The sequence below is a fragment of the Schistocerca piceifrons genome, chromosome 7 (genome assembly GCF_021461385.2).
Source record: "Schistocerca piceifrons isolate TAMUIC-IGC-003096 chromosome 7, iqSchPice1.1, whole genome shotgun sequence".
NCBI classification, from domain to species: Eukaryota; Metazoa; Arthropoda; class Insecta; order Orthoptera; family Acrididae; genus Schistocerca; species Schistocerca piceifrons.
Genome location: NC_060144.1, coordinates 151,437,781 through 151,455,494, shown reverse-complemented (window position 1 = coordinate 151,455,494; position 17,714 = coordinate 151,437,781).

Genomic DNA, 17,714 nt, shown 5'->3' with positions numbered 1-17,714 from the left:
GTGATGTATGTTAAAGTGTAACACATGCAAAAAAAGACCAATTTTGTATGTGAAAGCTTAACTTTTATTGTAGCTACATTATGTACATTAATCTAAATAATTAACTTTTCCTATTTGTGTGTTCACAGTACTTAACAGTGATGTTGCTATTGGCTGACTGTCAGATGTCCAATGCTTTGAATATATGCTGTCATTGGCTGGCGAAATCACGTGACATGAGCGATAACCGGCTTGCAAAAGCGCATTTCAATCTCTATTTCAATGCTTCGGAAATGTAATGTACTGTTTCGAATCTATACTTTCTTAATACGAATACAAAAATATGCAGTGTATTGTAATATGAAAATACACAGTATAACGTTGCTGCACATCACAGATCTTTCCAAAATTAGTATTTGCCGAGTTTTTTTGTTCTGAAGTGTATAAAACCTTTACCATTCAAAGAATTGATATTTTTTATTTTTACAGCTCGAAGAGAGATTATATTTACAGTTATCATGGAAAAAGTGTATTTTTATGTGGAAGAAAGTGCATTTCTTACCGTTATTATTATTATTATTATTATTGTTATTTAAGATTTTATATGAAATTTAATTTCGTGTACAATTGAAGGGTGCAGTTTTGCAGATTTCTGTCGTAGTTAAAATTTTCCATCCATTCCTGCTTTTGGCTGGGAAGAAATACGTAAAAATCTGTTCCCTACAACCACTATTATTGTCATGCTGTAAGAATGTCAATGAAACTTCCATGTTTTTTGTTTTGTGTATGGATACTTTGGCCCTCATGGTACACAGCTAATTTCTGACACAACGCCACTTGAAATGTTATACGAAATAACTGCTAGGGTATTAATTCTAAAGTGGCGGTTATCTTTAATACACTGCATGGTTATTACTGAAGAGGGGCAGCACACACTCAGGGAATCGTGCCAATAATGACTCGGCATAGTCATGGCAAGGCTTAGCACATCTAGCTGGCATTGTTCAAAGCCACCAAGTACTCTAGCACTGTAAGCTTTGGGCATGCTTCAGTGACAGCTATGGACCACAAGGCAGCTATCTGGTTCAACAGCCTCCTGGGCATTTCTGGATAGCACCTTGGTTATGGATTGTTTCACTGCTATTGGCTGCAGAGACATATAGTGGTAGTTGCCACAATGCTGATTTGATGTGATGCATAACAGCTAGATGCAATGCTGATGCAATAATATTGGCAGTCTGCAGTGTACTTGTGATAGCTGTGAGAGGAAAGTTCAGTGATAGTTTCTGAAAGTGTGTTGTAGTTTCATGTTGTTACATTCCTTCACTCTTCAGAAAACTTGGTCCCCTATTTTGTTTTGTGGAAGGCCACTTACGTAAGTGGTTGAAACTAAATTAGTTGTTACATGAACATACTTGGACTCCCTAAATTCTGGGATATTTTTGTCCATTTTTTCCTCACTTACTTAAACTACCTGTGTTGTCCTGCAAAGTCATTGGATGGCACTAGTCCATACAACACTTGTGTTCTTGGCATAACTGCCACGTACAGGGATATGGCAGCAATGATCATTCTAAGCAAAAAATGCTCTAAATACACACCTTAAGTGCTATGAGCTCTTATTCATCTTGACACAGTGAAACAAATCTGCAAGCTCTTCATTTCCTTAGTTTGAGAAGTGGTGGTACGGGGGTCATTCCGAAAGTAATGCCTCCTATTTTAATTCTTGGAAACTACAGGTGATACATAAATCGCAACAGCACAGCTAAATAGAGCAATATTTCAGCCTCAGACTTATTTTTCCACTTAGTCATCACCATTCATTATGCATTTTTTACAATGATGAACCTTCCAGAGGCCCAAAGAGATGGAAGTCTGAAGGCGCTAAATCAGGACTGTACGGTGAATTCATTAAGACAGTCTAACCAAATTTTGCAATGAATTGTGTGTTCGCAAAACTGGTGTGGGGCCCAGTGTTGTCATGTTACTGGTGAAAGTTGGTTTTCTTCTCTGACCTTACCCTGGAAATTTGGGCTTTCAGCTTTGTCAGTGTCGCCTTGTAGTGTGCCGAGGACATCCAAAAGAACCACACACTATCCCAGAAGACGCAAATCACGTTGCCTCTAGATGGCTGCTCTTGAATTTCTTTTTTGACAGAGAATTCTCCTGTCACCTTTCCATGGACTGTCTTTTGAATTCTGGGTCGTAGTGGTGACACCACGTCCCATCTCCAGTGACAATGCTATTCAGAAAATTATCGCCTTCAGCTTTGTATGGTGCAGCAGGTCCTGACAAATTTCCATTTGATAATTTTCTTGTGCATCTGTAAGTGTCCATGGGACCCATCTTACACAGACTTTGTGATGACCAAGATGTTCTAACATTGTTTCCAAGGCATTGCAGCCGACATTCAGCTTTGAACACAATTTTCTGGTTGTTATCCGTCAATCAACATGGATGAGTTGATCAAGACACTCTTCATTGCGAGGGATGACAGCCATGCAGGGCTGAACAGGCTGTGGCTTGTCAAGCACACACTTTTCACGATCTTGAAAATGCGATACCCATTGCTTCACATTGCTCACGTTTGTTGTATCATCTCCATACACCTTTAGCAAGCATCGATGGATTTCAATAAGTGCAGTTTCCTCAGCAGTGAGGAATTCAGTCACACATCACTGTTTTATACGCGTGTCCATATCAGACTCCATTTGGGAACACTCCTCTGTTGGTGTCAATTACTGCAGGAGAACAGAACCACCTGCAAATGAAAGAAGAAGGTTCAAGCATTAGCACTACACCAACAACACCTCGTGTGGACATCCAAAGTCGCCACAAAAAAATATGAGGCATTACTTTCAAAACTACCCTCATATATATCAACCAAGACAAAAATGTCCAGTAAACGTGTATTCTAAAGTGTGTTTGTGTTAAGTGCTATGAGAATTTGTTTATCTTCGCTACTGTGAAACAAATCCTTTCTACTGAACATGTGCTCATAGTTCTTAAGGTATGCATTTTAGAGTTCTTGTTTACTAGACTTATTTGCTTCAAGTGATCATTTCTGTCGTACCCTGATACTGACCAATCCTTTTGGGACATCCTATATAATTACAAAATTAGTGCACAATATTTCTATAAGAATCCCACAACCTATTTACATACATCTGAAAAGTATTGATGCTCTGTTGTACAAGAATGTCAAATATTACAAAAACTATTATAGTACACTAAATTACACGCAGAAGAGAGAATGAGAAGAAATCGTAATATTGGCTGTGTCCATTTTGCATCACATTTTTACAGTTTGATCACCTGTCAGCTAATGATCACCATTCCTTGAGGAATCACAATGATCACCATTCCTTGAGGAATCACACTACATTAGCACTGTTCCATTTGATTACTTCATGTACACCAATAAATCTGGCAGCTCCACATTATCTTAAAATAAAGACGAGAAATACATAAGTACATTGTTACTACCCCTCTGGCAGTGATGTTTACCAAGACCTGTAACTTAGTAAGAAATGTGCAGTATTTTGTGCCACATAGGCTCTGCGATAACAACTGATGTATTTTATTCACAACCAGCACTTTTTCTAGCTTCATCCTGTCTTCCCTCTGATCTTCGCATATTCATTGTACAATAAACTGTAATAAATTTCTTGCTGATATTCTGCTATGAGTGATTTCCCAAGTTCTCCCACAATGGTCTCGTCCTTAGTTGCCACTTGTCACACACTATACTGGTTCCAGTGCCTGTCCTGGGGAAGATTTCCAATTTCGTGCTAATTGCAGTGGAGGGATCTCTGGGTGCAATATAGATACGCTGCTGTTAACTGTAGCACCATCTCACATCAGATCACTACCCCAGTTGTGGTGAGCTTCACAATGCCCTACTTTGAGCCAACATGTGATGTAAAAGTCATTACCAATGATCCAAAACATTACGACCAACTGCTTAATAACTTGTTGGTCTACATTTGGAAAGAAATACAGAAACAATTCTGTGTAACATGCATTCGACAAATCCTTGGTAGGTTTCCGGAGGTATGTGGCACCAAATGTCTATGCACAGGTCTCTCAGTTACCAAAAATTGTTGGGTGGTGGTTTGCGAACAGGAACTGATGCCTGACAGAATCCCATGTGTGTTCAAACATGTTCAGGTAAGGCAGATGTGGTGGGCAAGATGTGATTGTATGGTCATGCTAGTCAAACCACTGTTGCGTGGATCTGGCCTTTCGAGGAGGACAGTTATCATACTAGAAGACACCACCACTGTAGGGAAAGGCATCAAGCATGACAAGGTGCAGCTGGTCCGCAACAGTGTTTACATAGTCTACAGCTGTCATAGTGCCTTGAGTTATCATCACAGATTCCATGGAAGCCCAGGTAAGTGTAGCCCTAGTATCGTAATACTGCTCCCACATGTGCACGCAGCTGTTCTCCTGAATGACAATGTATTTAGGCAAGACTATCAACCTGGAACAACAAGAAATGCGGTTCAGCTAACCAGATGACATGTTTTCACTGAACCACATTCCAGTCTTGATGATCTCATGCCCATTTTAATCACAACTGACGATGTCATAGTGGTAACGTCGAGAATACCCAAGTGCCATCTGGTGTAAAGCCCCATGATCAGGAATGTGCATTGAATGTCCTACTTTAAAGACACTTGTTCCACATCAGCTTTTTATTGTGTTTTTGGATCTGACACATACTGCTGCCTATCCTGTTTAGTAGAGTGGGAAAACCTATAAACTCTTTATTCTGGATGAACTGTAGATGTTAACATCTTGGTGCCTACTTGTGGTTTCATCATCCTTCAACTACTTTATGTAGATGCTCATAAAAGTAACATATAAACAGCGGACCAGCTTCATTATTTCCAAGGTTGTTCCCAGGTGCTGTTGGGTGATAATAGTCTGCCTTTGTCTGAGCAGCTTACACAATTTGTGGTCTGTCATTGCTAGAATGATTCCCATTTGTCACTGCTCACTTATATTCTTTCCTCACTATGACACTTGCTCGCACCACCACCAGATGGCATTCAGTTTCGCAGTGGGCAGTGGTCATAATATTTTGACTCTTCAGTGTCAGTTCTACTAAAGATAATATCGTAGTGATGCAGTACCTCTTGCAGGGGCTAGTCCACTTCTCATGCCCAATTTTACTTTCGGTTGTGATAGGGAAGTACCACAATTAAGTTTAAATTTGTGTTTTAACTTTCCAGTCCTCCTGACAGGAGCAAAGGGAATGTGACACAGAAATTTGACAAAAGAAAAATGTAAGCAAACAAATTGGACTCTTTGTGGATGTCGACCAACATATCTACCAGAGTTAATCCCTGGAGGAACCTTAAACGTACAATTCATATTTACTTTTATGGGAATTTCACCTTTACCAAATGTAACATGCATCCCTCTATATTTTCCTGGGACCGAAGGCATCCCATGGTTTAGCCAAACACAATTGCACAACCTGGCTTAATGCCCACAATTGACATGTTTAATGTACCACATGGTGGGATTCTGTAGATGGATTTGCATGACCTGGGAATGTTATGATGAGTCCATATCACAGGTTTCATAAGTTCATTTCTTGGTCCTCTTCCCTGAAATAACGTATCTGTTTTGATGTAACTGCCTGTGGTACACCACTACAATGAAAGACATGAAACTGGGATCATAAGAGACAAGGAACTCTAGCAGTTTACACTCTGCCAGCCGCTTACTCTTAACAGCTTGGTTTGTTCAGTAGCTTGGAACTACCATTGTTGATCCATGTTGCTATATCCAATTGTATGATCCCACTACTGCCTCCAAATGAAGTGGATGGATTAGTGAGGCAAAAATCTCACGAAACTGCCAGCAATGTGGAGACATGTTTTGTTAATAACAGGACACGACCCTAAGGACAATTTTAGAGTTGAATAGACACACGTCATAGTGTGTGGAGCAGAGTGGCATGACAATAGTGGAAGGACAGACCTGGTCTGGGGCAGTGGTGTCTGATGCTTGCTGGCAGACATTAGCTGATGCTGATTCTGTGGGTGGTTGCTGTCATGGCCGTAGAACAGATGATTGTTTTGCTGCTGTTTATGGCTATGTCATGTAGTTGCAGTTACGCTGATTTGGTGTTTTACATGCTCGTTATAATGCCATTGTAATAGTTGTGGCCAGTAGTGCTACAGTGATGACGCCAGTTATGAAGAAACTCTAGTAATAAACAGAGAAAAGTCTTGTACTTCGTGCCATTACATCACTTAGTAGTTGTGACCATCTTACTTATATACAAGTGTCAGCTTGCAGAACTACACCCAAATCAATTTATGTTATGCTGTACTCGTATATTTGTGCATGATAGTTGCAGAATGTTTTGATCCATTAAAGAAGAAAGGAGGCTTTCCTCAAATAACATTGAAAATGCAGAAACAATCAAAGAAGTAACTGTCAGCCTTTGTATTGATGGATTTCTCTACACTTTTTGGTTACCCTATCTTTCAGTGTATCAATTAAAAGTTTTGTTATTTTTTATAAATTTATGCCTGCTAATGTATTGCGAGGGAACTGACAGACAGAATAGCAGAGCATCTGCCTCAGTATACACGAACAAGATGATTTCCATCCTTATTACTTGTCCATGACGGTTTTTCCTAGAGACTAGTATGGACTCTACCTTTTACATTAAAGACCACTGGAAATCTAATTTTGCTTTGAGCTATAATTACAGGTCATGATCCTGCAGCAGGCAAAAGAGTGCCAATAACGTAGTCATATAATTTGGGTATGGGGTGCTCATACACAAAGAGGGGCAGCATGAATGGCCACAGATTCATCTAATCAATTGGAGAGAGTTGTGGAAAAAACCTAAATGGGTAGATGCTTGACGATGGATGTCAATCATCCTGTAAAAGCTTATTTTCAAAGTTTCAAAAACCGTAATTAACACATTGTGTGCCACGAGATAACTGCTGACGACAACTACAGAGCCTTATGTCTGACGTGCTTGCCAGCAGTTCTAGCAGAGCCTGATGCCTGACATCTTGGACTAGCCTGGCAGTGAAATATCCACCAGTATATATACGGCAGCAAAGATGTTAAGTGAGGAATGTAGGAATATGCTATAGCTCCACATGCATAGCTTCCATTTGAATTTGATGTCAAGATTATCTATGCCTCTGTATACACTGAAATAGTGTGTCCATCCCATTCTCCAAACATCAATGGAATGGGAATAATGGCACTGTGTAGTGAGAAGTATCTTCTGCCATGCACACAGTGGTCTACAGAGTGGTTTACAGAGTGTAGATGCCGGAAGCCACTATGAAATAATGTGATGCTGGTTTGAGATAATGACCTTAAGCAACTGAAAAAGATTGCAAATAAAGTGTTAGACATTGCTTTGTGTGCCAGTATTCTGTTCAGAAACAAAGACAGCAATAATACTTGGTGAAACTGAGATGAAATTTAGTCAGTGGAAAATGAAGACATGGTGTAAGAATATGATAGGGGGTATTCATATCTTATCTCTGGATTACAGTAAGCTTGACACAAAACCCAGAAGGAGCATATATTGGCCTGGCAGTGAAATATCAATCACTGTGTGTGTGCCAGCCAACATGTTAGGAGAAGTGGTGGCACTTTACAAAGAATTTCAGCAGTGTGGTTAGATTCAGGAAAACAAGGAAACATGTTATATTTGCAGATATGGAGAAGGCTTGGGGTTATGGAGCTCTGTGACAGAATGGCCACCAGAATGCATTAGTGTTGTCCATGTTTAGTATTGTTACCAGGACTGGTAGGATATATAAGGAGTGTGAACAGCATCAGATGTTAAGTCGTCATTGTGAAGGACACAGAGATGGTGCATATGCATGTGAGATAGTATTATCTGCACCAGGTGGAGCTTGAAAGAGACTCATTGTGCTTCTGCACTGTGAAATATCTGTATTTTTGGGGCACTTGGATGTGACTAGCTTGATGTTGGAGTGCATTGGAACATGGGTGGAGGCAAACTTGGCATCAGGAGTCTGGTCAATCACTTATGACTATCAAAGGAAGGATGCTGTATTGTGCACCAAGCATACTACAATGCCTTCACATCATTGCCTACCATCCAGGAACAAGTAGTGAACTCCCTTCATGTCTGTCATCCCATCTCAGTGGTCAGAGACTAACAGCAGCTGGATTAAGGAATTGCTATCCCATGTGTAGGTTGCTGTTAACACCACAACACAAATGGCTGCATTTGAAGAGGTGCCATGACTGGGAAGCATGGACTGCTGATGAATGACTTCACATTGTGTCCAGCAATGAATCCTGCAGTACCCTGGATGTCCATCACTAATGAATATGGGAGCGACATGTGAAGAGTTCATTCTTCTAATGTATTTGAGAAGCACGGAGGTGTTGCACTTGGCATCATGGTGTGGCTAACTGTTGAGTATGACTGGTTGTGACTTGGGGGAACTCTGACAATATGGCAGTATGTCAAGGACATCCTGTATCCTCATGTTACTGTAACGTCTAGTAAGAAACAAAAACAACATATTATGTAGTAACGAGAAAATTATATGTATCATATTGTGTTATTGTATAAAATTATGTATTTTTTTTTTTATTATTTATTTTTGAGAATATCTGCGTCGGCGAGTAATGAAACCGCCACAGACGATAAATGTCGAACAAAGATTAAAATAAGTAACTAGTATATAATACGTGACGAATATCAATTTCTTTGTCTTCTTCATCTGGGAGTCGAGCGAGTAAGATATCCTGTGTCGTAGTAGCGAACGCTAGTGTAGCATTCTTTTGTCGAGACTAAGAGATGTACGCCATTACGTGTGAATTCATAAAGGTGTGTAACAATTGAAATATTTAAATGTTTTAATAGAGTTATGTAAATGAAAACTTGCATTATTAATTGTTAAAGCTTGCTTGCCTATTATCCCATCCTGTTGAGACATTTTTCAGTTATATAAATATTATCTGTGGTGCTGAGCTGCGTGGCGAACGAAAGAGCCACCGCCGCGGCGTATTCAAACGACTTCATACCGCAAGGAAGCGGTAAAGTAACAGTAAAATAATATTATTTCTTTTAGCTTCCAGACTTGCAGTGCAGATCAGCAGATTTTATGATGTGTTGCAGGTTGACGCGGGCTGCTGATAGTATATAACTCACAGACAAATAAGTTAATGTACCGTCAAAATCTAATAGGAATCTTGCTGTGCTCCGTTCTGGTCTGGCAAACTTTATAGTGAAAACGTATTTTTTTAATAGTCTCATGTTCTTGTGCTAGTCGTGGTATTGAATGGTGTTTTACCGAGAAACAAAATCCACTGCAAAATTTTGTTGTTGAACGATCATATGAACTGTAACATCAGTGTTCATAACCAAGTAATTTCAATTTTCAATAACTATAAAGTAGGGAAGATATGTTGATTTTTAGAATGAGTTACAGTCACGAAAAAACGTTCCTTTAATTGTAGGCCAGATACAGAACAATAAGATCTCAATATATATATTTTGCTTTGTTAAAAGGTAATGATGATAAAGGAATTCAAAGCACGGCATTATTAACAGATATTTCGCGGCTCTTTTCGTATATGCGATATGAAAAAACGCGAAATTACCTCTCATGCTGCCATTTCTAACAGTACAATCCTCATCCACATGTGGCACGTCTCTACGAACAGCCTGTGTGATTTTGTGGTACTCCTGCATCCAGCAAGATCCTCAGATCTTTTCCTACTTGAACGTTTGTTGCCATCGGGGATACAATGTACGGTTACAACAGTGATGGATCAGCCGTCCTTGGGAGAGTATACTAACTGAATTAGTGCATGCATCCATACCAGGCACATCATACTAACAAGTAGGCTTATTCTGGCAAGTTCTTTGTAAATGTGACTCGGTTTTGTTATCGCCTAAATAGCATCACATACCACCTCAGGAAGTTTGGTTTCCGGAGAAATGTAGGAACATGTGAGTCAATACTGACTACGACTTCTCATAAAAGATAGGTTAAGGAAAGTCAAACCTATGTTTGTAGTGTTTGTAGACTTGGAGAAAGCATTTGACAATGTTGACTGGAATACTCTCTTTCAAATTCTAAAGGTGGCAGGGGTAAAATAGAGGGAGCAAAAGACTATTTACAATTTGTACAGAAATCAGAGTCAATGGACATGAAAGTGAAGCAGTGGTTGAGAATGGAATGAGACAGTGTTGTAGCCTGGCCCCAGTGTTATTTAATCTGTATATTGAGCAAGCAGCAAACGAAACAAAAGAAAAATCTTAGAGTAGGAATTAAAGTCCAGGGAGAATAAATTGAGGTTTGCTGATGACATTGTAATTCTGTCAGAGACAGCTAAGGACTTGGAAGAACAATTGAACAGAATGGATAGTATCTTGAAAGAATTATGTAAGATAAACATAAACGAAAGCAAAACAAGGATAATAGAATGTAGTCGAATTAAATCAGGTGATGCTGAGGGAATTAGATTAGGAAATGAAACACTTAACGTAGTAAATGAGTTTGCTATTTGGGAAGCAAAGTAACTGATGATGGTAGAACTAGGGAGGACTGCAGTGTAGACTGGCAATGGCAAGAAAAGTGTTTCTGAATAAGAGAAATTTTTAACATTGAGTATAGATTTAATTGTCAGGAAGCCCTTTCTGAAAGTCTTTGTATGTAGTATAGCCATGTACGGAAGTGAAATGTGAACAATAGGCAGTTTAGACAAAAAGAGAATTGAAGCTTTTGAAATGTGGTGCTACAGAAGAATGCTGGAGATTATATGGGTAGATCACATAACTAATGAGGAGATACTAAATAGAACTGAGGAGAAGAGAAATTTGTGGTACAACCTGACTAAAAGATGGGAACTGTTGGTAGGACGTATTCTGAGGCATCAAGGGATCACCAGTTTAGTACTGGACTGGAGGGAAGTGTGTGTGTGTGTGTGGGGGGGGGGGGGGGGGGTAAAATGGTAGAGGGAGACCAAGAGATGAATACAGCAAGCAGATTTAGAGGGATGTAGGTTGCAGTAGTTAACTAGGAGATGATGAGGCTTGCACAGGATAGAGTATCATGGAGAACTAAATCAGACTAGTCTTTGGATGGGAGACCACAGCAGCAACTGTCTTAACTTATGAAATTTCGTTTCTTCCTCCACTTGTGGGTGCTTACTTTTTTTATTAGGCAGTGTATTAACTGTTTTAGGACTCTTGTGAAGTATGACTGAAACTGAAACCTTCGAAATGAAAATTGATATTGTTTCTATTTCGCGAACTGCCCCTACTATTGATGAATAACTGCACTACTGGAACGGTCTATTTGGATGAACAATTTATTCCCTCACATAGTGAATAAAGCACCGTGTTTTGTGACATCTCTGCTTCTCCAAAAATTGGCATGCTATGGTTTTCAAGGCAAATCTCTTAGCTGGATGTCATCATACTTGGCAAACAGAAAACAAAGAGTACTTATTAACATCAATGGCAAGAAATTTCTCTCTGGCTGGAAACACAGTCAATTAGGTGTTCCACAAGGTTCAGTATTGGGGCCACTCCTTTTTCTGTATTATATTAGTGATATGCCATGTCAGATCCAGTCTGATACTATCCTCTATGCAGATGACTCAACAGATGTAGTCTGTTGTAAAAATGAGGTAGACCTAATTCGTCATATTGAACAAACACTTGGGGAAGTGGAGGCATGGGTCAAAAACAATAACTTGACAATAAATTTTACAAAAAAAAAATTGTTCATTTCACCACAAAACAATCTGCGCAGTCTATAAGTGAAATAAGGTATATGGACAAAAAATTAGAGACTGCAGACTGTGTCTAATTACTGGGTGTATTAGTGAATAAAAACCTGTTATGGAGTCACCATGTGGACAAAATACTGGTTCGACTGAATAGCCTTGTATATATTACGAATATCTTGTATAGTATTACTGATTTTGCTGTAAGAAAAACTGTATATAATGCATATTTTGTTTCAGTCATTAGGTACAGTATAATTTTCTGGGGATCTGAAAAAACAAATTTACTTAGATCTTTTAGACTACAAAAAAGAATCATCCGAGCAATGGTGGGAGCAAAGCCAAAGCAATATTGTAAACCTTTATTTGTAAAACTAGATCTAGTGAGCATTCCAAGCATATACATCTATGAAACTCTCAGTTTCGTGAAAAGAAACCCACAACTTTTTGAGGGCAACTTCTTCTTGCATCAATATGATACTAGATATAGAACGAGCTACATGTTACCTACCCATCGTTTAAAATCATATGAAAAAACCCCATACTATATGGGCATGAAATTTGGAAATAAAATATGGAAAGATATGGGTGTCCCAAATGTAAAAGGTACCAAAAGAGACCTGGAAAAATATCTGAAAGATAAATATTGCTATAGTGTAGAAGATTTCGTGAATGGCAACAACGCATTATCATTGTAATTAAAATACCTCTTTGAAGATGTTACACCATATATATTATTAGTTTATTGTCTATTTTTAGTATTATTATATATAGTGTAAAACTGACAAGTCACCTATGTCACACTCTTTGATTGTATAAGGTATGTTATGTGATAATAAAAATTGAATTGAATTGAATAGTATGGCTGTGGGCATACTGGTGCAGGGGCAAGGTAGATATGCAACCTGCACAACAAGCTACAGGGCAACAATGCAAGCTTCATATCATTGTGCAATTTTAATGACCAGTACCACCTATCCATCCCCCTCTCCCCACCCATTCCCCTCTTATATTATAATGGGCATAACTCAGGAGTATTCTAAAATGGTGGGAAATTCAAACAGTAAGTTAGCTGTGTATGTCCTGAGACAGTTTGCATTGTTGCTAGATTCCCAGCTCCCTATGGTGTTGTCAATGGATCATGTGCTGTTGCCGCCAGATTTCCTTTCATCCAAACCTCTGATGTAACACAGCAGTTGCCCTGTTGTTCTATATATAAAATGGTGTGAAAATCAGAATAGTACAATTGTGCTACAGGGTTTCCCCATCCCTATGACATTACGGTGGAAGTAGGCCTTTTGAGGTAATTAAAAAATGACATGAAATTAAAAAATCTGAGATGGGCAATTGTCCAATTGATGGAAAATTCACAAAAATTTAAGATGACAGGCCTGGTGGTACGAGCAGAGCTCTGTAGGCCATGGAATTAGAAACAGTGGAGCCCTCGAACTCAGGCCCTTTTGGATGGAAAGCGCAAGTGCTCCCCCCCTCCCCCCCAAAATCATCGAAACTGTCCAGATACAGGAGAGGATGGTTAGGTTAGTGTACCTGATTTATTTTGGTTGGGAAACTGAAGTAAAGATCGGTCCCAATTACGTAATTAATCATAAAGGTCGGTATTAATTACACGGTAATATCCATAGCGCTACACAAGAGGCGCCTAAAACCGCAATACAGCGCTAAAATTGGCAGTGTCATACAGCTGGTGTTATCCCGCTGGGAAAACATTTCACACAGCAAAAAACACCATCATTTTACATTCAACAACAGCGAGCTATAATTCAAGAGGACGTTGTTTTTTTGTACACTTTGGCAAGTCCCTGTTTATCAGTGCAATACTGTATCGCACTGGCAATTATGAAGTGTAAAAAAACAAATCATGAGAGCATATCTTGTATTAGAAAGTCCTAACATCACCTAGCAGAGAACCAGATACGACTCCTCCAATACATCAAAAACAAATACCCTCTGTGTGCTGAAATTTGACATTTTTGCTCCGTAATTCCCCTCCAGTGACCTGAGTGCAAAGTTTCTGCCACCCAAACATGAAGAAGTAATCCAATTCAGGCAGACTATCAATCACAACAGCAGCAGATTCTTGTGTTCTAGTTTTGTAAGCAATTTGATAGTCACAGAACAGTCTGTTTCACACAATCTACCACATGTCGGGAACGACACTATTATTTCTAGGTTCCACAAGGAGCTGTCTATTTTATCATTATAGGTTATGAAGTATGAAATAACACAGGACTTACGGTAATATCTATTTTTACATATTGTGACGATAGTATTAAAAGCAGTCATGAGTCCATGGAGAATGGATGTAGTTGATTTCTATTAGTTTTATGAGCAACATCAGTGTACTTTGGGAGCATTCCACATGTTCAAATTACAAATAGTCTTGCAAGAGGGCATTACATTCATTTCAGATGTATGAAATACCGACACAGTTTAGCATCTTATACAGTCATTTAGTACATTCGAGAGCACTCCTTACTGTTATTTTGTAACATCCCAAGTAGTTTAAAATCTATGAACTGTATGCGTCTAAAGTTTAACCAGCCATACCACTCCCTGTAAAAAACCTCCTATAAGATTTTACTGCATATCTCTCTTCTGATATATCGAAAAGCAAATTCTGTCTGTGTGTTCACATAGAGCATATTACATACACATGTATTGCTCCATTGGGACTGGTGGCCAGTTATCGAAATAGCTTGCACATGCCCTGTAAAGTTTTGGTAGCTGTACTGGAGGAAAACGATATCCCACAGACTATCAATCACAAGAGAGGGTTCCTGTGTTGTACTTTCATAAGCCGTTTAATACATTGTTTCTCAGATGTAACACATCCAAGAAATCTATGACTACAGCTTTGTATACCACCATACATTTTGTTTTTCTACCATGGTTTCGAGGTCTGTGTCAGCTGGTAACCTGACATAAACACATTTCGATCCACTGGCTCTCACAGAGAGCTGAATATTACATGGTGTAAGCTATGATGTTCCTATAACACTCAGGACGGTGGAAATAAAATGCAGAGGCAATTTTTCTCATTGACGAAAATGTGGGAGACATCGCAAAATACGGAAACTGGAAGAGTTGCGGCATTGTGGAGTGTTTCCAAACAGCTATCCAAAGTGATGACCTATACATTTAATCTGATCTTCCACCGTGACGGAGTAGCAGATGTCTCACTGTTCCATTTCGGAGAACGTTTCCTCATCTTGCAGTGATTTACATGGTCACTGTTCTGTTGTTGACCATCTCTGAAAGGTGCTGTTCACAAGATATGCAAGGTAGAACTAAAAAGAGGTACAATTAAAGATAAAAAAAATGTGGAGGGGTTGCAGCACATGAAAATAGGGCGAGTCTGCAGCATTGAGGAATGCACCCAAACAACTGTCAAAAGGTAATGACCTGTACATTTAATCCAATGTTCCACAGTGACAAGTAGCAAATATCCAGTGTTCCGCCAAGGATCTCTCCATCTCAAACAACTGGTGTCAGTATATCATTATGTTGTAATGAACAGTGTACTGGAGGACGGATGGGATGTAAAAGACACTGTCGATATGAGATGATGCACTGTAATAAGCACCACAGTTGATAGTGTGATCAAGTTTAGCAACTTTACCAGTTGTTCCAATATTTCAACTCCAGCCAATGACACAGCAGAATGCTTCACAATTTCTGTATTATCTCGAACCCCCCCCCACTATGCAAGTACAATATACTAGATTGCGAATGCAGATAGATGGCTGTGCAGTACATCCATTTGGTCATATATATACACCAAATTATACCAGACAGCGTCCTATACCGATGCTGTTAGGTTATCTACATGTTTCCAGCACATAGATCATGGTGCTGAACTTACGATTACGACTGACTGTCTTTCCCTGTGTGAGTGGGAGTCACAGAGTATTCTTACATACAGTTTTGTTGCAACCCGTGTTCACTCAGGTACAAGCAGCCCTTAGCGGATCGTCATCTTATCTTATTTACAACTTTTCATGACGTCGCCTTTCCGGCTTAGATTTTCTTTTTTTTTAGAATGTGACTTGGAAGTACTGCATCTCTTTCCAGCCAGTACACACTTTAGTTTATTAATGTCCTATATACCTATTATGTTTTAGAACAGTTAGTTTAATTCTGAAGACGACGATCATAGTAGCGTCGAAAACTGGTCAATTTTGACTTAATATTTGTCTGGTCAATTTTGGCTTAATATTTGTGACCGAGGGCTTATTTGTTCTAATATATTTCTGACACGGTAACTGAACCTTAGCAGCTATGTTCAAAGTTTTAGTATTCTTACATTCTTAGGATAAAGACGGAGATTCATAGATCATTCTGCATTGTCCTTGACCAACCATGGGATGGTACTATACCCACTACATTCCACATCTCATGAAGCAACAGAGCGAGCTGTGTCCACAACTGGTGTTCAGCGAAGACTGTTCCACAGCAATATTACTCACAACACCTATCCAAGCGAACAAGATAACCCCAGATGCGTCCATATCGAGGAGTTTAGCACTCCTTATTGGTGTACAGTAGACATGAGAGAGTTGTAGTGATATAACAGACAGTTAAGAAGAAACATGCAGGTTATACATGATGGAGCTTCAGATGCATGGAGTTTGAAACATTTTATGTAAATCAACTGTGCTATCAATTCTGGAGTATTATTCCAGTGTGTTGAGTCAGTACCAAGAAGGTGCCAGCATGAGAAATGATTGTAGAGCATAAACACAAACTCCTATGGCTGCACGGTTCTGCACTTAAAAATACTATATTGTTAAAGCCAAAGGTTTCCAAAGTGTTAGTCGTGTGGAATGGAACACACTTAATACTCTAATGTGGGACATATATGTCGAACATCAGGCATACAACCTCCCTGAAAGTTTTCTACCCGAATCATTACAGTGACAAGCTTTAAAATAATAAAACTACTTCCATCTACACCATTCCGATCTCCTACGAAGTGACTGAGCTGTTCCTCACTACGAAAGCATCGCCAGTGTATATCCACTGCTCGAGCTGCTTATAAACCAACTAGAATGACATTGGGAGATTGCTGTCCTGTCTCTTTGGAAATTGATGGATTTTGTGCACCTTTTTAAGTCAGAAACATACATACCCTCAATGACACTTCCACGTCACTCGTGGTTGTTATTAGTAGTAGCGGTTTTGACGGATGTGGCTCTGTCTCACTAGGAAATGGAGCGAGGAAGAAAATGACGTGAATATTTTTTATAGTTGATACATTGAGTTACCATCCTTGCCCTGCTGCACGAAAATCCGCATTAAGGAGCAGCTCGAGTACACCCTCCTCACACTATTAAGGCCGATATATGAGGCATCACTCCACTCTCCTACAGAACACTCTTGGGAACGGCGTCTTATAAACGCATTGATTCTTCTCCTTCATTCTTGTGGAGTAACACTGCTTGTGAGAACCGACCGTAATTCAGTAATATCTATATTCGAATGCATGAATGAGAACACAGTTCTCGATTGGGATACATATGTTTCGCATGCTTTAATATAGCTCCTTTGTGTAATACTTATATTGCCTTCGTTGGAGGGTATGTTACGTAAACCCAGGTAGCTTACAACCGGTGGGGGGGGGAGGTTAAAACTGAATGCAGACAGTGCGTCCGAGTGCCCTCAGCCAACCTCAATTCCCCGCATTTCACAGTATTTTTCTCTAATCTCGTATACTCAGTCAATATACGTAATTATACAAGTTTTCACGATTTTACATATTTCGTCATATTCCTCTCAATTTTACATATTTCCCATCAATTTGTCGTAATTATACCAAGTTTTCCTGATTTTTACCGATTTTATGTCATTTTTCCGATAGTCTTCCGTATGTATATGGTCATATTACTGACATACCCATGCGTTGTTTGATTTTATGTGACGATACTTGCGTGCCCAAT